Here is a 24,414-nt window from a genome sequence, read left to right as displayed (position 1 = left end):
GGAGTTCCCTCCCAGTGCCCACCCGGGCAGGGTGGGGCGAGGCTGTGGCGCGGAAAGAACCGAGGAGACGACCCCTTCCAGCTCCCAGCACACAGAAACTGCTGTTTGCGATCGCGGGCGCTGGGGGAGATCAGCGATCGGGGGAGTTAAGACCCCAGATGCAGGACGCAGAGACTCCTGGTGTCCCGGAGGGACAACCCTGGGGCTGCCTGCTCGGGGAGGCCACCTTTCTCCTGGGCTGTCTCCCCTCCGTGCAGTGGCTGCTTTTGGGACGTCCGGCTGGGAGGGCTTCCCCCAAAAGAGACGCACCGTCCTCGCTCTCGGCCGGAGCGGGCGGGTTGCGGCCTCTGCCCCGCCCCTGCGGTTTTCGAAGGTCGAAGGGGTTTTTTTCCTTCCCGCCCCCGTCCCTGCCCCGCCGGCAGCGGCGCTAGGTCGTGTCGGCTGTGGTCGCTTTCCCCTCTCCATTCCCACGTCTCTGACTCCGGGGAGTTTCACTCGTCCTCCCTCCTCAGCCCTCACCTTTAAACATTCCCCAAAGCCGCCGCACCAAAAGTGCGCGACTTCTCCCGGGCCTGCACAAGGAGCTCCTGCCGCCCGGCATTCCGCGGATTCCAGCGCTGTGACGTCCCCGGGGCCGGCGCGCCTCCAGCCCCGGAGCTCGGGCTCCAAGTTTCGGCGCTCCCCCGCGCGGACGCCCCCCCCGCCCCCGGCCCCGGGCCCGCCGCCCCGCCAGCCCCGCCGGCCCCGCCGGCCCCGCCGTCCGGCCGCGCGCCTCCCGGGCGCATTCCTCCCCGCCCCCGGCCGCGCGCCCCGCGCTCCCTCCGCCTCCGGCCCCCCGCGCCGCCGCCCGGCCCGGGGGGTGGGGGAGCCGCGGCCGCTGGCGCCTGCTCCGTCCCCTCCCATCGCACGGCCCCTTCCTCCCTCCTCTCCCGGCCGCTCGCATTTCCTGCCGCCCGGCCTCGCGCGGCCCCGGAAAGTTCTGCCCAACTTTTTCTCCCCCGAGCGAGCGGGCGCAGTCCGGGGGCAGGTTGCCGCGCTCCTCCTCGCTCCGCCGCCGGCCCTCCCGGCTCCGGTCCCCGCGGAGCCGCAGACACCCAGCGGCCGCGGGCGGCCCCTCCCCTCCCACCTCTCCCATCCTCCCGGGCCTCCCGGCCCCGGCCCCCCTCCTGCGGGACAACCCCGTGCTTAGGTGGTTCTCCTTTTCTCCTTGTCGGTGCGCCGGGATCGCAGCGGAAACCTCCCTCCCCTTTCGCCTCCTCCGGCTCCTTCCCTCCGCCCCTCCTCCGCCAGCCACTGGAATCAATTCCTTAGGGAATTGGGGCGCCGCCGCGGAGGACAGCCTTTCCGCGCGGGACTCCGGGGCACCGACGGGGCCATGTAAGCAGGTAAGCGCCGTCTGCGGCGGGGGGAGTCGGGCCGGAGGTGGGGGGCCGCCTCGGCGCTCCGGGCGCCCGGCCGAGGACTGGGGCCAACGCTGGCAGCGCCAGCTTGCGATCGGCGGCCCGGGACGCTGGCAGAGCAGCTGGGGCGCGAGGCGGCCGGGCCGCAGGCGTTCTCCGTCCGGGTAGGAGCTGCCCGCCCGACGTGAGGCTCACGTCCTGTCTGGGTAATGACGGCGGAAGGTGAGCGCTGTCCGAAGAGGTGGCGGTGAAACTCGCCCCCTCGCCCCCTCCTCCGTACCCTCCTGCTCTTTGGGAACCGCGCGAGGGCCTGGAAAGGGCAGCTGGAGATACCCAAGCGGTGAGGGCAGAGGAGGAGAGGACGACGTAGCCCTGGCTCCCCCGGGAGAGGAACGCTGCTCCCCGACACCCCTCTTCCCACTGCCTCCTGGAGGGGGGCGCGGGCAGGATCTTGGGAAGGAGGGAAGTTTTAATGCCCTCCCACTAGGCCCCAGCCGTGCCACCAAACTCCTGGCCTTCTTGGCCCTCCTTGGGTGGTCGGTCTGGCTCACTGGGAAAATCTGCGGCCACATAATTTCAGAACTGATCTCCACCTCAAACTTTCAAAGTTCTGAGTATTAACAAGTTCTGAGGGTGTTGTTAATAAGCCTTTCCTTCTCCCTGGCGTGACCCTTGAGTCTCGGTTTTGAATACTTGTTAAGTGGGTTTTGTGCCTTTTTGAGGGAATAGGGAGGTAGCGTGCCCCTACCTAGCATTACCTTCCCCTTCCTTCAGCTCCTGTCACCCCAAACCCCAGCTACGGTTCGAGGAGATTGTGAGGTTTGTGCTTCAGTCTGTCCAGGAACTGGCTGTTGCAGCCTCTTTGTGAAGGTGAGGAATCTCTAGACTGCTCGCTGCATATACAGTTACAGGGTTTCCACCAATGTGTTAATTTCTTAAACTGGATTGGTGCACCCATTCATTCAACAAACCTGGTATTGAGCTTTTACTCTGTGCTAGGAAAACAGGATACAAAGCTACTTAAACAAGCTCTAACTGTAGCCTCCCGGAGGAAACCCACAGGCTGATCATGAATTACAGCCTAGTGAGGGAAAAGTGCTGGGAGAAGCAGGGAAGGCTCGGTTTCGGAGAGCAGGGGTAAGGTGTGCCCTAGGTTTATAGGGTTAAGGGAGTACTTACCTGCGGGAGTGATTAGGAGAGTGCATTCCAGGTACAAGAAGCACCTGGTGCAAAATGAGAGTCATTAAAAAAAAAAAAAAAAAAAAAAACTCAAAAAGCTAGCTGTTTGACCCAGCTATCTGGGGTATGATAGCTAGCTAGATATCAGAAATTAAACTAGAAGCATATTGCCTACTTATGGGAACCAGGTGTTTCCAGAAGAGCACAGGTCTCTTTGGACACACCTCCACGCCCGATGCTGTTTCTATAAGCAGCAGTTGTGTGACCGTCTAAATTTTAATTGGCACTAATTGGCCCATGCCTGTTTTCATTAGAATGACTCTTGATTCCCTTTTAAAGAGGCACTTGACAGCAGTGGGTGATAATGCAACCGTTGGGAACCTTGCATCAAAGTCGCTTATCTTTTGGCGATGGGGTTAAAAGCTGCTGCCGTGGAAAGGACAGCCTTAGTGACTGGGAGCTGTGCAGCTTTTCTGTTTAATCTAAGTGGGTGGCCACGATGTGTGGAACAAGTCCACGGCCGGGTCCGTGGGTTTGTTATCATTTTCTCTGCGTTTAATCGTTGTTACTGCTTTTGTAGGTTTTTCAGGATTCCTTTTCCTTCCACTGAAACTTGACAGTAGCAGAAGCTCTTCTCGCGGGTCGGTGTAGGCTGATGGTCCAGGACTCAGCAGATCCTGGCTAGAAAGTTCTCTTATCACGTGGAAGCTTCCCGAATGGGGGTGGCCCTTTCAAGGGTGCCTCTTCACTGGGCTGAAGTGCAGTTGTAGTCGTCACAGTGGCTGGGTCCTGGCTGAGGTGGCAGAGGTCCAGCCTTGGTGAGCCTCAGGCCAGCACATCGGAGTAGAAAGAGTACAATTTGGGGTGTTTATCTAAGCCCCTCCACAAACACCTTCTCTTATCTCAAGAGCAGCCCCTTGACACGCGTTTTATTGGAGGTACGGGCCTTGCTTAGAGGCTGAAGGGAAGCTCGATCTTGCTAATCCCCCTGCTTGCCCAGCTTCCGTCACTGGCTTTAAAGACCGTTATTATTCACACTTTAGTTCCTCAGGTTTGTGCAGACTGTGTGGGCCGGGCAGCTGTCATGGAAAGAGAACAGATTATTTTAATATGGAAGAACCTAAAGAATTCAGAGAAAAATCAGAATTTTGGGGGGAATTCATATTTGTCCTGAATGGATGGTCCAGGGGTCAAGAATTATGAGGATCTCTCCCTCCACCCCCAGCGCCCTCCCTCTTTATTAAGCGCTTCTGTTTTTTCGCTCCAGGGAAGCAAACATAAACCCTTTGATTGCACGATGTAGCCCACCTGGGTTCCATATGCTTGTTTTTTCTCACCTGCTATGCTGCATTTGAACTTCTTTATTTCGTCACCAAGGGTCATGGGGAATTTGAACTCGTTCTAAGCCTCAGCGCTGTGCTGTGCCCTTTGTTAGAGATAAGGTCAGGGAAAGAGATAGATAAGATGAAATACTTAATTAGCCAATTAAATCACTCCTGCTTGGGCCCATTCAGAAAGAACGAGGGAAAATAAGTTTTGGTAAAGAGATGAAAACAAATGTTTGAAACAGGACGTTGTGATCTCCCCTTACGGATTGAATTTACCCTGCCCCGTCTGAGCCCCATGGAGGTTCTGCAGGTTTCCTGTGGTTGTGCTGGAGCAGCAGACCCAGCTTCAGGAGCTTGAAACGTAGCTTGGTTTGAATTCCAGCTCCGCTTTTTCGCTGGGTAATGTTGGACAGTCTTTGCAGGCCGTTGGCGTCTCCGTTCTTTCGTCTGCGAGGTGGGGCCCAGGAGCATCTAACTTGCCAGGCTGTCTGCAGAGAAGTCACTGAAACGTTCTGCCTTACCCTCCCGACAGGGTGCCTTGCACGGAGTAGGTGTTGGGCCAAGAATGGCTGTTTATATGTTGGAGTTCTATGTGGCCGTGAATGTGCTCTTTGTGCAGGTCATTTTTTTTCCAGCAGCCTGAATTCACATGCATGCCAACATACACATAAAGCTTTGTCTTTGACTTTTTTTTATTTTTTTATTTTTTTGTCTGTTGGCTCCAAGCAAACGTGTTGGCTGGCAGTTTTCACGTGGCCCCTCTATAGGATGAGATTGAGAATTGCATGCTTGGACAGTAGGGAAGCTCTGGGAGAGGAAAAGCCACTTAGAGAAGGGCAGAGACGCCTTTGGGGGCGTCTGGGTGGCCCAGTGGGTTAAAGCCTCTGCCTTCGGCTCAGGTCATGGTCTCGGGGTCCTGGGATCGAGCCCCGAGTAGGGTTGTCTGCTCTGCGGGGAGCCTGCTTCCCTTCCTGCCTCTCTGCCTACTAGTGATCTGTCTGTCAAATGAATACATAAAATCTTAAAAAAAAAAAAGGATCCTTTGGCTTGTACACCACTTACTATAACAAGGGTCGGGTGTTAATATAAAGATCCTTGTATTTCTAACGTTGTGATCCAGTTACAGAATGTCGAGAACAAATCTGCCTGCTTTCTGCTTTTAGTCTGGATGCAGAAGCTGGCCAGTCTTCACAAAGGAGTGTCTGTGCAGCCTTGATTTCTTTCCTTCTTTGAAGCCCAAATAGAGAGTCAACTGCAACACTTCTGGTGTAATACCAGCCTGGGGTCTCTTGAACTTTAATGTTGCCTTTCATCTGAGAAGCCCAAAGTATTTGACAAACATTAACTCATTGATCTTCATATCAACCTCCCAACAGGAGGGATTGTTAGAAGAAAGGAACAGCTTGGAAAAACTGTCAGCAGAGCACGCTGGTAGTCTGTAAGATGTGTTCTTGAAGCAGAATGGGTTCTTACAGTTGAGAATCCCCAATGTGGATTGCAGACAGGCCAGGAGGTCATGAGAGGGGGTACCCCTTAGAGAGGTCAGGGGGAGAAAGCCCAGGAAAAATGCAGATCTGGCTGTGATTGTTGCACTAGGAGGGAGAGGAAGCCTGTGTCCCCCAGACCAGCTATGCCTTTGCCCACTGATTATGAAAATAATCTCTGAATTATTTATAATTCTGAATGGGAGGATATGAGGCAATGCTTGCAGAAGAGGACTGAGAGGAGCTGGGGATAAAGAGCAATAGTGACTCCTCGTGGGCTGGGGCTGGTTATACGTCTTAGTTGAACTATAAATGGCAATTAACATTGTTTTAGTTTCCTTTCTCTCTTGCTTGTTGGTTCTGTATTGCTTGGCTTGGTTTTGTTCTGCTCTCCCATCAAGCTTTTGTTAGACTTGTTTCGTGGTCCTTGCTACTGGGGAAAAACCCATTGTGTCCATTCTTAGATCAATTTCGTGTATAAAGTTTGATACGCGGGCGGTTTAGCTTCGTTCCTGAGGGGACTAAATAAGGCTTGGTTCAAGGCTTTCGTCCTGAGCCTGGTCAGGACGTCAGCGACGTCCAGAGACCTGTCGCTTATCCAGAGATCCCTAGGCGGCCATCCCCATAAATGCTTGATGTTGGGATGTGTCTGCTGAGAACATGAGGAAGAGGTTGGCTGGTGGTGTGCTGTCCTCTGACGAGCAGAACGTCTTCTTCGCATTTGTGAGTTGGAAATTTCGGTACCGAACCACATTCCTAAATTAGGAAGCTCTGCTGTGTGGCCCACTGACTGGATCTAATTTGCCTTACAGATTTTTCGCTCACAGGGAAAACTCCCCCGGTGAAAATTAGCCAAAGTTCCCAATGCTTTATCCTCTACCTCCCCCTCTAATTACACTCAATGTCCTCAAGTCTTTGGAAATCCATTTCCTGGGAATTTCCCCCCCCACCCCCCAATACTCCTTTGCATTCATAATGGAGGCAGTCGCTAAGGCAGTGGATCTGAAACTCTCGTGGGCGCCAGAATCACGTAGAGGGCTTGGTGATACACAGGGTGCTATTCTCTGTGCCCATTCCAGCTTCTGAGTTGGTAGGCTTGGGCTGGGGCTTGAGAATTGGTGTTTCTAAGAGGCTCCCAGGTGAGGCTAGTGGTCCTGGTTCTTGACCAACTAAATGCATTTTGAGAATCACAGAGCTCAGGAGTCCACTTGCCTCCGTCCTCAGGCTCCTGTGGTCGCCACTTAAGGCTTTTACTACACCAGCTTGAATGATTCTGTTCCTGAGTGCAGCCCTCGCCAGGCCCTGAGAGCGTGAACCACATTTCCATTTCAGTGGATTTTCTCGGTTATCGTCGCCTATCTGGACTCCTCCACTTGGTTCCAAACAGTTTGATGTATCTGGTGTTTCTTTCTGTCTGGGTCCCTGAATTTCATCTCAAACTGAGCTCCCTAATTTCTTGCCACAAAGTGAGCTGTTTCCGTATTTCCTGTCCGAGTCCATGACCCAGCCATCTGTTGACTTAGCTGCCAAGGCCAGGCACTTGGGGTTCTCAACGGGTCACTCTGAGCACCCCTCAGCTTCGACCTGCAAACACTGACCAGGAAGCCTGCCAGGCTCTAGGCCGTCTACTGTCTCTTCCGTGTGCTCCCTTCCCTCCGTCCTCACTGTCTGTGGATTGTTCAAGAGCCTTCCAGCCTGCCTATCAGATATTTCTCATCTACTCTTTCCTCTCTGTTTTTGTTTTTTTTAAACAGTTTTTAATACTATTTAAATTCTTTTGATGCTTACTACCTGCATGATAAAGCTTCTTTGCCCCTGACTCCTTTCCCATTACCTGCTGCTCCTTCTCTCCATGCTAGTGCCCTAACACTTGGTGGCAATGAATTCTCTGCTTTGTTCTACTCCCACCCAGCCTGACCTTCCCCCTTGGCTACCTGCTCAGCCCCTGTGCATTCAGCCGAAGCTCCACCTTCCCTGACATTCCTTCTCACCAGCAGTTAGGCATTCCTGCTTTTATAGTCCTAAAGCACTTTGCACGTACATGTTAGTGAGCCGTGTCTCATCTTATTCTATGTTTATCTCTCTGTCTCCTGTCCTCCGTTAAAAGCCTCTCCACCAGTAGTCACATCTGCTTGGTTCAGAATTAGAATTTCCACCCTGTACAGATGTTGGATGGCAGTACCCATGGTTACATGTGTCACCGCTGACTCTGCCCCAGTGTTCATAGCACTTGAAATGCTTCTACCAAATTTTTCAATGACCGTATGAAGTAGGTACAATTGCTATTTCTGTCTTTCAGAGAATGGACTGGAGTTTTTATTACTTAGTCTCTAATAGGTTCATTGCTCTGGGAAAATTCCATCATGTTCATGACTGTGGTTTTAAAAATTAAACAGGTATCAGTGCTGCTTAATATACACCTCTTAGTTGTTCGCTTAAGGAGAGAGATCACATCCCTAAGCTGTTTTCTGAAGTCACCGATGCTCTTTTCTTAATGTTATTTGCTTTACTTGGAAACTTTAAAAAATGTGATAATTTTTTCCCCTCATTTTTCAGACCTAGGGAACCTTGCAGATTAAGGGAGCGTACCTATCACAGAAGGATTAAGAAGGAGGAACATTTGGAAGACAAGGCATGAAACAAAGTAGTTTTTGCAGGGTTAGATACATTGATCAGAATATGCTTAACTTTCTTTCTATGAATTTTGTACCTTATATTAAAGAGGAAGAGTCAGAATTACTCATTATTCAACCTCTGGGTTACTTTCTTTTTAAAAGATTTTATTTATTTATTTTTTTGAGAGAGAGCATGCACAAGCAGGGGAGCAGCAGAGGGAGAGGGGAAGCAGACTCTCCTTCCGCTGAGTGGGGAGCTTGTTGTGGGGGGCTTCATCTCAGGACCCTGAGATGATGACCTGCGTGGAAGGCAGAGGCTTAACCGGCTGAGACACCCAGGCACCCCTGGGTTACTAGTTTTTAAAAGTGAGAGAAAGATGCTCCGTGACACTGTGTGCCAGCCGATTGGTCAGCCTGCCCTTAGCCAAGACAGCCTGTTCTGCATATAGCACTATAATAAGCAGTAAAGATATCATTGATGTTATCCCCCCAAATCACAAGATTGGCCGTTGCCATTATTTTAGTTCCCAAGTAAAAGGGATTATGGCAGATTTCACGGTCATGAAAGTGAATTTATTATGAATTATGTGTACACTCTATACATACTTCATCTTGATATTTAAGGTTCTCTGCAAATAATCCCCCAAATGGCCCTCTGATTTCTTCAGATTTATGTTCCCCAGGGTTCTGCCAAGCTGCAGCTGTTTCCTGAACAGGCCCAATAATTTTGTCCACCTCTGGTTGTGCTGTTCCCCTGTCCAGGAATCCTCCCACTCAGCCTTGCCTTCGAAACTGTCCCTGGAGACCCACCTTAAATCCCGTCGCTCTGGGCAGCCTTCCCGGGCGTCACTCCCTGATGGGGTCCTCCTGCCCCTTGGCTCCTGGCCCTTAGCGCCCTCCGAGGCCGAGGCTGACCCTGCTCTCTTCATTGTGACAGACCTTCAGTGATGACCGTGCTCTCGACACCTCTTCGTCACCTGTTCCACTGCTGCCTGTCTGGAGGCCAGTCTGTCCCCCACGTACGGAGTCCTGTTTTAAACACGTCTGATATTTTCTCCTTCCTGCTTGAGGTCTGTCCTGCTTGGACGTGCCTCTGTCTGTCGGAAAACTATAAGCACATGACAGAAGGATAAATAACAAATGTGGGGGGTGTGTGGGGGAAGGGAGAAGTGAGGGCTGAGACGTGGTGTGGTTTATTGCCTTTTCTCCCAAGCTGGGTGGTGGAAACTTGTATATTTAGTATATTCTCCTGTAGTCTAAAATACCTAATTTAGGGGCACCTGGGTGGCTCAGTGGATTAAGCATCTGCCTTTGGCTCAGGTCATGATCTCAGGGTCCTGGGGTCCAGTCCCACATTGGGCTCCCTGCTCAGGGGGGAGCCTGCTTCCCTCTCCCTCTGCCTCTGCCCCTCTCTCTCACTTATGTTCTCTCTTGAACAAATAAAGATCTTTAAAAAAATAAAATACCTAATACAAAACACACACACAAACTTGCCCAAGTTTAAACGCAGACTCCCTAATGGAACATTCAAGACTCGCACACTCTTGTTCCCACCAAGCCTGATTAGTAGCCTCTGCCTCTCTCGGCTCCCCGTCACCCTTCTGCAAGCCTGTCTCACCGTCGAGATCTTGGGTGCTGACTCCCGCTGTTACTGTTACTTTTCCCTTAAATTCTTTTCTCACACCTGGCCCCATAACCCTCTGCACCTCTGTTTTCTTAATGCCTAGCGTGATTTTTATGTCTTTGTAGATGTTTCATCCGACCCATCCTTGTGACCCTTAAGCGAGTTCACTGTCACTTGATCTGCTTTCCTGCCTTCCTTCGCCCATTCTTTGCAGATATGCCTCACACTGTGTTCCATGCACCTGTTCCTCTGCCTCCCCGAAGTGGTGAGCTGTTCTTGGTTATGTTTTGTGATTTATTTGTCTTTGGGGTCCTGGCACCCGCTGCAGAGTAACAGGTTGGGGGAACTGTTGAGCACTAGAGGTAAGATCCATGTTTTTAGTTGAAGGTGGGGCTGTCCTTGTCCTACCCTCCCCGCCCCGCCCGAAAAAAGACCTTCAAGGCAAATTGAAGGGACTATCTCTTGGGCTCGATATCTGGAACGCAGGCTGTAAACGGAATGGATTTACACACGGATTTCCTAACTCAAACCCAGTTGTTTCAATAAGAAATAATTTCTTCCGCGTTTCCCATGTGCCTGCTGGTGGTGGGTGATGGTTTGCTCCCTTCGGCTTGTTTCCGTGTGTCAGCCCCCCCCCCCCCCGCCCCACTCCTCCTGCATCACTGTGGAGTGTGGTGGTGGTGTCGCAGGGGGCCTGGGGCGAGCTTTTGGAAGGCGAGTTGGGCTGTGAAGTGGTTCCACTTGTCTCCATCAACACTTCCTTGCTCCAGGATGGAGAAGTGACACGTCCATTTAGAGAAGAGGCAGCGGTTTATTTCTGCGGCAGACGTGTCCCACTGCGGAGCTATAATAACCCTAATGAAGGAGGATTATGCTGTATTAGGTTTATGAAGGGTGTATAGGCTGTTACCAGGGTCAGCGGTGACAGCTCAAGCCAGCAATTAGGTTTCATTAAAGACTCTGGCAGGCAATTAGCATTCACTTCTGCCCATGAAATCCTGTGATCTATTAAGCATATTCTCTTTCATTGTACATTTTGTAAAACGTGCTTTTGGTGATAAAGGTACACGTTTATTTGTTTATTTGTTTTTTAGACCACAAGTCTCCAAACTTTCATTTGAATAATGGGGCTAACTTTTAGACTCGCGTTTAAATCCGCGAGTGACCCGAACATTCTGGGTAGATAGTCCTAGAATCTGTGCATTTTTAAATTTATAAATTCTTTTATTCAAAGGTGAGATATTTGTCATGGAATATGATGTAATGATGTGATTTTAGGAGGGAAAAATGTGTGACTGATATGAAACGAATTAAAACTCGAAAATAATGAGATGACACCTACGGATCTTAATGATATTCTTTAGAAAATTATTGTTTTGCTTAAGAGGCATCTAAAAATAAAGGCTGGAAAGGATGAATTGCGCTGCGCCTCTGCTGAGCAGCTGTTTGGTTGTTTTGAAAACGAGGCTTATTTTCCAAGGGCTCGGTTAGGTACAAGTGTGTATTTCATGTGCCTTCATCCTGATGAAAGCGTTTAGGCATTTTAGCTTAGCTGAGAATATGAAGTGATGTTTACACTAAGTTATTCAAAGGAATTTCCCGCCCCCTCCCTTCTTCCCCGCCGCTCCTTTCTCTTCCCTTCTTTCTCCCTCCCTTTATAATAAATTGTCTGCATTTGGGGCTTCTGATGGGTTAATTACTATATATGTATTCAAGATGGATATTTATCAGGGATGATAAAAGGGAGAAATGCCCAGTGCACAGCACATCAGGCTAGAAACTCAGAGTAAAGATCTGTAAAGAGTGTCTGTTTTCCTGGGATAATTAGACTCTCTCCCTATCATGTGATTCTCAGTTCATATTATTATTATTCTCATTTGTCGACTGGTAAAATGGGAATAATGGCTGAGCAGAGCAGTCTGAAATCTGCACGTGAGTGTTTGAAAGACTCCAGGAAGTCTTGCAGTAAACAGAAGTATGTCAAGCTGAATTCATTTCAGTAGGACCTGTTTTTTAAATTTGCTTTTGTGGGACACATGTAATCGCAAGGGACACTGGTATTAAATGGACTACCTTCTAGAAAAAGTTTGGTTTAGAAAGTCCCTGGAATAGAGACATCATGCTTGTCCTTAAGAAACCCCACACAAATTAGAGGGTATAGTGACTTGGAGTATTAAGATGGGTAAATATTAAAAACCTTCATTTGCAGACTAGACTCCCCCCCCTTTTTTTTTTTTTAATTAATTGGATTTTTCTTGGAGGGGTGGGGAGCACATAAGAGCAGTTTAAAGGGCACCTGGGTGGCTCAGTTGGTTTAACGTCTGCCTTGTGGTTGTGGTGCTGCGGTCCTGGGATCCAGTGAGCCCCATGTGGGACTCTCTGCTCAGCAGGGAGTCTGCTTCCCCTCTGCCCTCTCCCCCTGCTGGGGCTCTCTCTCTTTCTCTCACTTGCTCACGTGCTCTCAAATAAATAAATTAATTAATAAAATATTAATTAAAAAAACAAAAAATAAGAGCAAGTTTACAACAAAATATCAGGAACCTTCACAAAACTATCTTTCAGGGAAAGTTTTAGGAATAGTAAACACTTCCTCTAGTTTTATGTATTTATACAGTGAAGAGTAATATTCAGATGATGTTTGTGGCCCTGCAGGAACCTCATTCTTCAAAGAAAGATTTAGGCACATTCAGTGGTCCCATTGAGGCCAGAAGCTGTGGTTAATATGGGCACTCATAAAAAAACCTGGGTTCTCCAAATTCTGGCAGTCAGCCGCCCTCCTCCCCCTCCCCCTTGCTTAGGGTACTGCCAAGAAGAAAGCAGGCAGGCTAACGAGGTATCAAACCATTGAGGGCTTTAGAAATGTCACTGCAATTACTTTATTAATAGCTGCCACTGTATAAGTTGTTTTGTGTAACTGGGCATTTTTGAGACCGGCATTGTGACTATAACATGAACCGCTTTCCCTCCACTGTGGCTCCTTTATTACCTCAAGCTAATTTGCTCTGCATCCCTCCATCAGTGTTTCCTGCCCTCATCTCTGACCTTTCACAAAGCAGAGCTTTATGTATGGAAACTCCTTTCCCTCTACAACCTTTAAACTCCTAACGAGCCTATGAAAGAGAGGTTATTTTTATCCATAGCTTATCCCCGGGAAATAAGAGAGTTGAAGAGGTTATTGATGAAAAGTCTTTTTGCTGCTCGTCAGTGGAGGAAGTGGGATTTGAACCCATTCCCTCTGACCCCACAGCTCAAGTGCTCAATGCGGCGGCGATGACACGAGGGCCCAGAGGTCTGTGTCTGTGTCAGTTGTGCCGCGTCTATGCTTCCTCCCTTCCTCCTCCTTTTTTTCCTTTCGTCCATCCATCGATTTCTTTAATAAACGATTTTTGATATTTTTGAAGGGGGGAGGATGTCTTTCTGTGGTCATAATCTTCAAAGTAACAAGCAACTAATGACGGAGCTTCTGGCCACCTATGACCATTTGCTATTTGAAATGTGCCCCACCTGAGTTCAGACATGCTGTAGGTATCAAATATGGATCCGACTTTGCAGACTTAGTACAAAAAAAAGAAGACTAATAAAAAATGCAATATCTTTAAATTGATTACATGTTGAAATAATGTTTTGGATCTATCGAGTTGAATAAAATCTACTATTAAAATTAATTTCTTCTATTTTGCTTTTTAACGTGACCACTAGAAAATGAAAAGTTACCTATGGGGCTGGCTTTTGTGGTCCACATCACATTTCTTTGGGGCAGCACTGTTACAGATGGGAGCCCTGGTTCAGAGGGACGCCTCCGGCGTTGGAGACCAGTGCACAGAGACAGGAATTATTAGCATTAGCTATTGGCGATGGTGAGAAGCCAGCATGACGCCTCAGATGACCACCAGACAGAGACTAATATTAGCTGGCATTTATTTACTACTTAGGGTGTGCAAGTACTTTGTCAAGCACTTTAAGTGGATTATCGTTTTGATCCTTACAACAACTCTGAAGTAAGTACAGACTTATTTTGTAGATGAGAAAACCAGGGCTTAGAAAGGCTAAGGCACAAGATCCTACAACCAGTAAATACTCGTTTACTGGGTAACACCGTTGGCATGCAAATACTGGTAAATGATGAGTTGAGTGTCGACTCTGGGCATGGATCCAGAGCACATGCTTGTAACCACTCTGCATCACTGCCTCCCAAAGGCAGGAGAGAAAACATTACCTAGAAGGGAGCCAGAGCAGTGTTTTATTTATTGAGTGTCTATGGCAGTGGGTGGGGGCGTATTCTCCTTCCCAGCACTGGCCAATGTCCTCTCTGTTAGGGGCTATAGTACAACCATTGGTGTTTCTGAGAATGGCCTCAAGTTAGCAAGAAATGATGAGATTATGGTTGATAGAATATACTTCATTTACTAGTCCAAGGTTGCCTTCGTTAGGAGGATATTGATCAGAAATTGATTTAGAAACTTTAGGGGCACCTGGGTGGCTCAGTTGGTTGAGTGTCCAACTCTTGATTTCTGCTCAGGTCATGATCTCAGGGTCTTGAGATAGAGCCCCATGTCAGGCTCTGCACGGAGTGTGGAGCCTGCTGGAGATTCTCTGTCTGTGGGCGCCTCTGCCCCTGCCTGCTCTCGCTTGTGCTCTCTCTTTCTCTCTCAAAAACAAAACAAAAGAAAACAAAAAACCAACAACAACCCAATACTTAAAGCTCACTTAAGATTCCTTTTCAACTAAGCATCAGTAATGTATTTCATAGCAAGTACAGGTTTTGTAAATACAAGCATTGAATCTCTCTCCCCTCAAGTAACTACAATTTCGAAAACATGGTAAAAGTCTACCCACAAGTTTATTTCCAGCTATTCAAAAATTTTTTTCATATTTTTCTAGTCTTTGGTCCTAAGTAGATATATTTTTATAGTTGTAGTACATAAAACTACATATATATGTATATATATACATATATATGCTTTTTCATACTTATTGTTAATAATTGATATTTAGTATACCTATAGATAATTGATATACTGTAATTACCTTTATTATTTTTTATTACTCAAAATACATAGTTACATTTCTAGCTATCCCATGGAAGGTGATAGTGAGGGTTTCATATTAATAGCTTATTTTTGTTGAATTTATTTTAAGATAAATGTCTAAGATTGCTTGTCATGATGAACATTTTTGGTGATGCTTGAATCATACAAATGGAATTTCAAACCTAGCTCATGAAGACTCATAGAAAGGTAACACGACTTTATTTTAGATTCTGATACTCTTTTAGATCTTTTTTTGTTTTCTGTTTTTTTTGTTTTGTTTTGTTTTTGCAACATGTTTGATGCCTGAGGCATAGATTATCCCAGCAAAGAAGTCTTGCTTTTGTCTGTGTGGTTTTTCTTTTCTTACAGTTCCTTTTGTTATAGTCTGACAAAAGGATTTGATGAGCCCTAAATTGATACATTCAAAGACTGAATAATAACCTTAAACTGGGTTCACTTTTGGCACGAGTGTTCACTGATCCTTACATCATTTTAATGCAGAAGAAAGCATGTTGGAATTATTGCTGTCATAAACATGATATATATGGAATTACTGAAAATATGTTTACATAAGGGTAGTATTTAAATGAGAATTAGAGAAACATATATGTACATGCTTCATTGATAAGAAATAATTGTAAACTATTATATCATTCTACATGAATTTCTGGTACTTGTTGGCCTGCCTTATTTTGTTTAGATGTCCTCAGTAACTGCTTCTTATTCTTGTCTTCTACTTTTTAACAAGCTTTTTTTCAAATATGTTTTCCTAGAACTTGCCACATTTTGATGACTATTGGATTTTCCTAGTTCTTGCTTTGGTAACAAAAAGGGTTCCAACCTCTTAGTGGCTTAAAACAGCAAACATTTGTTTCTTGTCCACGTTATGTGAGAGCTGTGGATGTACCACAGCTCTTGGTGGCTTCACTGGGTGTGGTGCTGCTCCACTGTCTTCTCCCTCAGAAACCCAGGCTAAAGGACAGCCCCCAGCTGGGACATACTGTTCTCATGGCTAAGTGCAGGAATATGGTGAGTAGCATGCAGTCCCATTTAAAGCCACCACATGGAGGTGGCAGATAGGTTGTCCCTTCCTATCCAATTTGCCAAAGTGTATTATCACATGGCCAAGCCAAACACCCAATGGGGCTGCTCGGCACATCACTGGGACGTGGAGGGGTCCATTACCGAAAGGAAGCAAAGGGTTGGGATAAGTCGTCCTGTCTTTTATGCCATCATTCACTTAACTGTTCCTTTATGGTTTGGTATTTGGATTGTTTCCGGTTTTAACAGTCATAAATCGCATTGTTACAAACATTGCTGAACAAGTTACATCTATTTACTTGGAGATTATTTTCTTGGGATGTAGTTTCCAAAGTAGGCTCTCTGAGTCAGAGAGCATGAATTGCTTGTGGATCTTGTTACATGCGGCCAGATTGCTCTCTAGAAAGACTATCGGTGTATAGTACCATCAGGAATATTGAAGTATACAACTTTCCTTATGTTCTGCTCCTGCTGGGTTTTGAAGTTTTCATTTTTTTGGTTTCATCATTGTGTACGGTTTGATTTTTGCAGTTACTAATGGTGGTATTTTAAAACCTTTAAGAACAAATGCTATTCCTCTATTTAGTTGGAGAAAACAATAAAACAATTATAATTTTCTCCCGGTTTCTGAAAGCCATTATAAAAAAAAAAAAAAAAGTGCTCATTTTCATGCTCTCTTTGTTTCCTTGGTCTCCTGTGTTTCTGAGTAGACTCTATCTTAAATACATCTTTATCCTTATGTTAAAATAGTGACAAAAGTAAAAAGAAAACGTATTTGATTTGAGGTTTTATAATTTCGCATCAAGTCATAGTAATATTTACTATGGAGCTGGGGAAATGGCTGAACCTACTTGAATTACTGAATTTTGTTTCGTGTTTTAAAGTCTTAGGAGAGAGGCTTTATTTATTATCTTGTTGCCTAACATTGGATAGTTTTCATTTCTGTGGTTTCCAGATTCCCCTGTTACCGTATGGTTTATATAGAAGAAATACCAATTGAAACCCAAGAACCAGCCTTTCCTACAGTTTTTCCCCTCAAACTGTAAACTGAAACTTTTTATTACCAACTGTATCCTCTCACTTGGCTTACAAGTGTCTTGTTGCCTGCTGGGTACACTTGCCTTTGCCTTCTGCTTAGAAATAGTAGTGTGTAGACCTACCCATAATCATCTTTGGTTATATTTCTTCACACGAGACTCCGAGATCTCACGGCAAACACAAGAAGACTTGCAGGGCAGATAAGAGAAAGCCTTAGGCCACTCAGTCCTGGGTCCATAGATACACAGAGTGTTGGGAAGTGGTGCTGGGATTTGGGAATGATAACTGGGTTTTGCAGCTACCCCTGGAGTGCACATGCCTCCCACCTCATTTAGCAGAGGAATGTCAAAAATCCTCTGAACTGAGGAACCCATTCTCTGTTTTTAGACACAGCCTGGTAAAGCTTGTAAGAAATATTACAGCTCAGTGGGAAGGAAGTCCAAGTGTGGGAGAAGCAAGATGATGTGTGAACCAGACATCCATGTGTGAAGCAGAGTTTAATTGACGGTACTCGTTGCTGGCTGCAGACTGTTAAAAGTACACAAGCATTTAGGATGTTAATAGTGTGAATGTTAAGGCTCAGTCTAGTGCTGAAGACACAGGAATTGGAGTAGATTTGCTGTCAAAGTCTTTGGGTTTTTGTTCCTGAAATGATTTCTTACTTCAATTGAAGGGCCTTCTGTGTAAGTCTTCTGGGAATTCTTGGCAAATTTCTTTGGAAGATGAGAACTCACTGGTTTATGAAGTTTTGATTTTGTAATAGGCAAATCGTTTGGGAAAACTGGATTCGGAGGCTCAAAGTTAGTGAGAATTTATGTTAATACAGAAGAAACCAGGTAATTACAGAAACAAAATCGGTGCAAACAGGATGCTGGTTAGTACTAAATCATTATATATCTAGATTGAATTTATGAAAGGTTTACTTGTTCTTTATGACATTTATGAAAGGGTTACTGAGCTCTTCTTGAAGGTTGTCATGTGCATGGTAATTTTTATTTTTAAAGATTCTGTTTATTTCTGCAAGAGTGCATGCACACAGGAGCTGTGTCGGTGGGAGGGGCAGAGTGAGAGGGAGAAGCAGACTCCCTGCTGAGCAGGGAGCCTGATGCCCGACCGGATCCCAGGACCCTGGGATCATGACCTGAGCCGAAGGCAGACACTTCCCTGACTGAGCCACCCAGGGCTCCATGGTAGATGTTTTCTTGAGCTGCTTATAGTTTTAAAGACAAAAGAAGCTCTTGTACCTACTCTGTGTTCTACTTCACTGAATTCTGTGTTTGGGAGAGTTGAGGCTAAGGGTGTAAAATATATATGTATATGGCTTTTAGGTCTGTTTGATGGTGTCCCCCACCCATGGGACTCTGGACAGTGTTGCCCCACGTCAGTTAGTGTTACCCTGTCCATCCCCCAGTACTTTCTTCCTCCTCTTCCATTTTACTTTTCTCCAAGCCTGAATGTGGCCTACCAGTGGAATCCACTTAGGGGGTGCTATGGGCTGAATATGTCCTTCCTGTCCCTCTAACCCTCAATTCCTGTGTGGCTTTTGGGAGGTGATTAGGTCATGAGGGCAGGGCTGTCATGAATGACATTAGTGCTCTTATGAAAGAGACCTCATAGAGCTCCCTGGTCCCTTCTGCCCCGTGAGGATACAGCGAGAAGTTTGTGATCTGGAAGAGATCATCACCAGACCATGCTGCTACCCTGATCTCAGACTTCCGGCCACCAGATCTGTGAGCGATCCATTTCCTTCATACCCTCCCCAGTGTGTGGTGTTGTGTCGTGTCTGTCCCAATGGACTAAGACACGTTGCTTAACCTGGTGGGTTACTGTCAGCCAAAAGGTTGTAGCTCTTTACCTAAGGAGGCCTCTGACTGCCAGCTGGTTTTAACACACCTGCGTCCATCTGACTCTGTCTTTAACCAGTACTGAATGTTCAGAGCATCCTGCAGCTTTTTTAGACCTGGGTCACGTTTGTCGTTCTTATAATCTGTTGTTTACCATATCGTAACTAGTGTACATTTGCTGGTATCTGCGAGTTGTTTGCGCGTGTTTGTACGTAAGGGCGGCAGTGGCAAAAACCAAGGTACTTCCCCTCGTTTCTCCTTGCTGTGGATCCCCAAGGAAGGTGTAGGCAGCGTACTCTGATTTGGCTTGTGTGCTCAGTCGTCAAGTCCAAGTGCATTTCTTGCATAGCCGTCTTGTGAGTGACCCATCGTCATCTCTTCTTGTTTGCTATTTTGAGGACCTTGGTCTCACAAACGCATGCTTTGCTGGTGATGAGGTGTCTGTCCGCGCCATATGGGTTAGTACCGTAGTTCTTGACTTTTATGCCTGTGGATATCAGACTAAAGCCCATTTTTTGGAAACACCTGTACTTTGGTTTTTAAAATTGTCTCAAGGATCTTGACACTAATTATCCTACCACTTAAGCATCACCACTGTGTTGAATATTCTTTCTTAACTTTCTGTTAACTATATTCCTATAATCATGGTGTATGTATAGAATAATACTCAAATGGAATAATGTATCAAGAATACTTCTTATTCTGCCCTTTTCCTCCATGTGTCTTTATGTATACTCTTCTTGTTTCTACAGACTTTCTCTATATATAAACTTAACAGATGTATAGTTAACTCACTGAATTAATACTATGTTATATTAGCAATTTTCTATTACTTATCTGGAGTATTTCGAGGGCTTTCGTTATTATAAAATGCTATTAACATCTTTGTCATGTAGTGTCTTCTTTCATCTTCTGAACTGTTCCTTTGGGTTGAATTCCCAGGAGAACGATTAATGCATCACAGAAAATAATGTACACATCTTTATATTTTTTGTTGGCAAAATCATCTAAGAATTGCCCAGTCTGCTATCAGATTTTATAATTTATGTGTTTCATATTTAGTCATTGCTTTATTTTATGGATTAATATTAAGTATCACTAGCATATATTTTTTTAATTTTTTATTTTTTATAAACATATATTTTTATCCCCAGGGGTACAGGTCTGTGAATCTAGCATATTATTGACTGGATGTTAGTGTTTCATTCCACTATCTGTCCTCAGTAGGTGCTCAGTAAATTAAGTTCTTGAGCTTTAGGGAGAAGTGCTTATCAGTGTTAGTATATCCAATATTGTAACCATTCATCTTTATGTGTACTTTATTGATTTTTATTTTATTTTTATTTTTATTTTTATTTTTTTATTTATTTTACAGAGAGAGAACACAAGTAGGCAGAGAGGCAGGCAGAGAGAGGAGGAAGCAGGCTCCCTGCTGAGCAGAGAGCCCGATGCGGGACTCGATCCCAGGACCCTGAGACCATGACCTGAGCCGAAGGCAGCGGCTTAACCCACTGAGCCACCCAGGCGCCCCCTTTATTGATTTTTAAATGTCGTTTACAGGGCTTTTTCTGGAGGGAGAAAGCTATGAAGAGAGAAAATTTTAAAAACCAGTAGATAGCATTTGGTTTGAAAGTTGCAAGCTCTGCTCAATTGATTTTCCCATCTATCTTTTAGCTTTTTCTCCTTGACTGTTGTGTTTGGTTAGCGCTTCTCAGCATGCATTTCTGTGTTGCTATAAAATCAGTCCATTTTTATAGTATGTGACTATTCAGAATCATGGAATATTATTTTGTGGATAGGCATGTGTGGCAATGAGAAGGAACACTAAGAAAGAAGAGTTAAAAATGGAATTAATGTTGAAAGGACATCCCAAGCAGGCAACGGAAGTCTCAGTGCGTGCACAGGCTAGCCTTATCTGATTACAATAGGTAGAGTGATTTAATTCCCTTTTTTCAGAATTTTTGACTTTTAAATTGATTTGCCCAGACATTCGACCTTTTGGGTTGAGAATGAGCTGAGTCTCCTTGACCGTTAGGCTTCTCAGTATAATTACTCAGTTGGTATTGGTCACTCCTGATTGAACCCATAAAATCAAGTTCCTTAATGGGCAAAAAAGCAAAAGGCCAGACCTGATATGTAGACAGAAGCCACTGGTTGCACCCAGACAGAAATCTCCAGATGTCCTGAAAATCTATTCCGGTTCTTATGTCTTGACTGAAGCTTTCCTCTGCGGATGGCAGGGACTTTTCTGCTGTCCTCTTGGATCAAGTGCACCATTGTGCCTTCTCCATTCACATCTCCTGCTCTCTGCCACTTCATTACTTTCTTTTCTTCTGATCTTATTTTTCTTAAATATTTTATTTATTTGAGAGAGAGAGAGAGAGAGAGAGCGAGCGAGCGCATGAGCAGGGGGGAGTGGTAGAGGGAGAGGGAGGAGCAGGCTTCCGGCTGAGCAGGGAGCCTGATGCGGGACTCTATCCCAGGACGCTGGGGTTATGACCTGAGCTGAAGGCAGATGCTTAGCTAGGCACCCTCTTCTGATGTTTTACTCCCCCATCATTTCTTCCGCATATTTCAGGTTTAAAAGAAAAAGAAAAAAGAAAAAAAAAAGCTCCCTGGATTTTCTGTTCTGCCAATCACAATTCCCCTTCTTCTCTGCTGCCTGAGTCCGTCAGTATGGGGGTATCATATCGGGTCCTCTGCTTGTTCTATTTTGTTTCTGCAAGTAGTGCCCAAAGGACTTCTCTGCTAAAGCTAGCTGTCTCTTTCTCTCTGGAGACCTTAAGTCCTTACTAAACAGATTTTAAAGGTAGTCCCCTTATCATGCCTATTTCACTGGTAATTGGATCCATTCAAATATCCATTATATGGGCATTTTTTCCATAAATTATTTTTTGACCTAGAAAGCCAAACAGTGACTTCTTTGAATGGTATTTAGATTTACTGTTGGTATGTGGACACTTTAATTCCAACTTGATTTTAATCGCTTTGATCACACATAGGACTAAAAAAAAAAAAAAAGCCACTGCCCATTAAAAAAAGCAGCCCCATTATGAAGTGACTGGCGTGTCACATGAGAGTCCCTTAGGCGATGTAAGATGAAACCACTCTGGGCAGATGTGCAACGGGCCACGTCCATTTTGAATTTTTGCAGACTCTCCAACCATCCCCCACCGTTCCCCACGTGGTCCAGTGGAAAGGGCACTCCTGTGGAATTTCAGAAACCTGAGTCCCCAGTTCAGCCACTAATTAGCTATTTTGGTTATGGAGCCACTCATGACTCAGTTTCCTTGTCTTCATCACGAGCTAGTTGGTCTAATAGACTATGATTCCTTAGGTTCCTAACTCGACACTTCTTTGAAAATTCAGGAGTTCTAGAAAAATTTTGTTTCGTTTCTGCGGTTGAATTTGTGGTCAGAGCAAAGAAGGGAGGCTCTGTGCTGTTATTCTTCTCAGAAGAAGCTAGTTTTCTGATTCGTTTTTGTCCGGGAATAGACTCAAGTCGCATATTTAAGTCTTTGGTGTAACTTTTTTTTTTTTTTTTTTGTAGGGATAGTTCATTTTGTTTCCATGATCTTGGGGGTATTTACCTCTCATCATTCCAACGAAAAATGGGGTTCTAATGTATGTGCTGTAGTCGTTGTAACATTCACTGAAATTGATGTTGATTGTGTTTGGATATATTTTCAGAGCTTTGGGGAGTATTGGATGTTACTCCGTCCGAGGGGCACGCTCTAGGGCGAGGTGACCAGAGGAAACAGCAGAAGTCTGTCTGTCTTGCGGAAAAGGATACGCATCCTGCTGTCCGTCCATTGCCCTCTGCAAAACCTTATCTCTGTGTGGTGTGACTTTGAGATCTCTTGGCAGACTTGTCATGGTATTGCTGTTGCTGTGTTCATCTTGAAAGTACGTGTAGGTTGCTGTATATCCCTGTGTGCCTCTTTGGCTTCCTCTGCGCTGTGATTTGTTTCCTTCTGGGAATTTCAACATCATCTCCTGGGTTTTAGGTTTCTTGACACCCTGTGCTGCGGATTTCTTTACAGCAAATGGTTATTACGTTGATTTGTGTTGAGAATTTCATAACTTGTTTTGAAATAATTTGAGGCAGTCAGGGGTGGTTCAGATTCTAGGCTGGAAACCTCCGGTCTAAAAAGCAGTGCATGATGGATGAGAGAGAAAGGGAAGATTGGGAGGTGGGTCATTGATCTGCAAACGGGGAGCTGTAGCTTTTAGGCACGGGTTGCTGGATGGGAGCGCAAAGCAGTCCTCCTTTATCCAAAGTCCCAGTCATCCAGCGTCTGGAAGCAGGTGGTCCTTCTGATTTATCCTCAGAAGGTTGGTAGTCGCCTAACTGTACATCACAGTACCCATACCGATCACCTCACTTCATCTCAGACATTTTATCATCTATCTCAAGAAGAAGAAGAAGAAGAAAAGAAGGAGGAGGAGGAGGGTGAGCCTGGTAAAGTAGGATACTTGGAGAGAGACCACATTCATATAACTTTTATTGCAGTATATTATAATTATTGTATTACTCTTGTGTTAATCTCTTCCTGTTCCCAATTTATAAATTGAACTTTATCACAAGTATGTATGTATATGAAAAAAAAAAACACAGTATCTGTAGGGTTCAGTGCCATCTGGAGGTTTCAAGCATCCCCTGAGTCTTGGAACATCTTGGAAGGCATCCCCCACAATGAGCAGGGGACTACTGTTGTCTGACAAAATAGATTTTGTGGTATATATGGTATCTTTCCTTTGATCCTATTATATTTTGAATCCTTTCATTTAAAAAAAAAAAGATTTCATTTATTTATTTGACAGAGAAAGATAGATTGCAAGTAGGCAGAGAAGCAGGCAGAAAGAGAGGGGGAAGCAGGCTCCCCGCTGAGCAGAGAGCCTGACATGGGTCTTGAACCCAGGACCCTGAGATCATGACCTGAGCCAAAGGCAGAGGCTTAACCCATTGAATCGCCCAGGCACCCCGAATCCTTTCATATTTTTAAAAGCATACCTTACATTGCTTACTTGCACTCTAACTGGATCTTCATTTAACCAAAAATCTTTATTTTTTTCATTCTGGACACAGATGCACACACAGACACTCAGATGAAAACAGACACACAGACAACAGACTTTGTCTTTATTGATACAAATTGCTCTCTTTTGCTTTTACTCCCTGGAACAGCAGAATTTCCTCTTCTAGTCTCACTTTATCAAGGAGTGGGCCCAGAGTTTGTAAATCAATTAGCCTGGAACCAGGACTTGATTTTCCTATAGAAACGCTGCTTACGTTCTCAGCTAGTCGGTGAAAGCCCATTTCTCTTGCGTGGCGAACTACGGAAGGAAACCACTCTTTTAAATATTGTTTTAGTGCAAAAAGAGATCCCCAGCTCTCTGCTTCGTGCCAGGAGTTTGAGGCAGGGGCTCAGCGAGAGGAAAGGGCTCCAGGCTTTATAGTGGAGGTCAGTGTTTCAGGGCCCAGCTGCCGAGGAAATGCCACTGGACACCTTGGTTCCCATGCCCCTGGGGGGCAAGAAACTGCCCACAGGGCCCTCACTTGTCACATCCATGGGTCCAGTTACAGTGATTATTGTGGATTTATTCCCGGTTAGGAAAGACTACCGATAAGAGATGCACAAGGAAAATGGGAAGATAGGGGAGGAGGAGGGGCAGATGTGCTCCTACGAAAGCTTATGTTGACTTTTAGAGGCAAGAAATGGATCCTGCCTGTCTCTGTAGATCCCACATTGTGCAAACACCGGAATCATCCAAGGATTAAGTTTTAGTCTTCTGTATGCTTAGCTGCCTCATATGTATGACTGAGTCTT

The 24,414-nt window shown here is 45.7% G+C and overlaps 1 protein-coding gene across 1 annotated transcript in view; it reads left to right on the top strand.

Moving 5' to 3' along the window:
- Positions 1-870: 870 nt before the first annotated feature.
- Positions 871-24,414, top strand: part of PTPN14 (protein tyrosine phosphatase non-receptor type 14) — a 169,756-nt gene continuing 146,212 nt past the window's right edge. Inside the window, exon 1 of the mRNA XM_059412690.1 lies at positions 871-1,385. The gene's annotated coding sequence lies outside the window, so the exon portion shown is untranslated. The remainder of the gene's footprint in view (positions 1,386-24,414) is intronic.

Source organism: Mustela nigripes, chromosome 10 (genome assembly GCF_022355385.1).
Source record: "Mustela nigripes isolate SB6536 chromosome 10, MUSNIG.SB6536, whole genome shotgun sequence".
Classification (NCBI taxonomy): Eukaryota; Metazoa; Chordata; class Mammalia; order Carnivora; family Mustelidae; genus Mustela; species Mustela nigripes.
The sequence above is the reverse complement of the archived record's forward strand: the minus strand, read 5'-3'. Positions and strand labels throughout refer to the sequence as shown.